Genomic DNA, 1,215 nt, shown 5'->3' with positions numbered 1-1,215 from the left:
CAGCAATTAACCACTAATAAGAATATATGCATTGTGTTGGTTATTGAAACTGTCCTACCGATTTGATTTGAAACTGTCTCATTGCTGTTTATCAATAAAATTATGAAGAAAGGAAAAAAAATAAATAAACGAAAAAAAAAGTAAAGAGACAAAACTTTATTTGTACTGACTTATTTCACTTAACAGTATGGCCTCTAATTGCATCCATTTATCAACAAAAGTCCCAAATTTATTATTTTATAACTGAGTAATATCTTATTGTGTAAAAACACCACATCTTCTTTATCCTTTTTAAAACTAAATAGAGAATAAACAGCCTTTCCTTCCGTTCATCTCCAGCAGGTGGCATCAAAGCAGCTACCCAGCAGTGTACCTGCCGAAGAAAGTTAGATCTGGCTGAAAAGAATGGACAATACTGAAATCTTTTACTCTTAAATCAGAAACTAGACAAAGATGTCCATTAACACCACTGCCTATTAAATATAGTTTTAGAAATCCTTCCAGAACTGTTAGACAAGAGAAAAATAAAAAAAAATAAATATCACCAAAAGAAGTTAAATTATCAGTATTTGCTCATGACATGATACTCTAGAGAAAACCCCAAAAGCTATACCAAAAGACTTCTGGATTTAATAACCAAATTCAAGTGCATAGCTGGCTAAAAAGTCTACACTCAAAAATCAACAGCTATGCAAAAGCAATAATCTCACTGAAAGAGAAATTAGGGAAACAGCACCCTTCACAATAGCATCCAGAGAAATGAAATGTTTAGGAATAAATGTAACAAAGGAAGTAGAAGATCTATATATTGATCAGTACAGTGTTCTGAGAAAGGAGATCAGAGAAGATATCAGAAAATGAGAAGATATACATTCCCTGATAATTGATAGGAAGAATCAGCATAAAGAAAATGGCCAGGGGGTTGGGGAGATGGCTCAGTAGAATAAGTGCTTCCCTGGCAAGCACAAGGGCCTGAGTTCAATCCCCAGTTCTGCAAAAAAAAAAAAAAAAGAAAAAAAAAGAAAATGGAAAATGGTCATACTCCCAAAACTGTTATACAGATCTAATGTAATCCCAGTAAAAATAGTATTAGCATACATCAGAGAACTGGAGAAATAGTCCTAAAATTCTTTTGAAAACAAAGTAAACCTAATAATAGCAAAAACAATCCTGGACAACAAAGGCAAGGAAGAGACATCAAAATCCCTGCCTTGC

The sequence above is a fragment of the Octodon degus genome, unplaced genomic scaffold (assembly GCF_000260255.1).
Source record: "Octodon degus isolate 3935 unplaced genomic scaffold, OctDeg1.0 scaffold00220, whole genome shotgun sequence".
Taxonomy (NCBI): Eukaryota; Metazoa; Chordata; class Mammalia; order Rodentia; family Octodontidae; genus Octodon; species Octodon degus.
The sequence above is the reverse complement of the archived record's forward strand: the minus strand, read 5'-3'. Positions refer to the sequence as shown.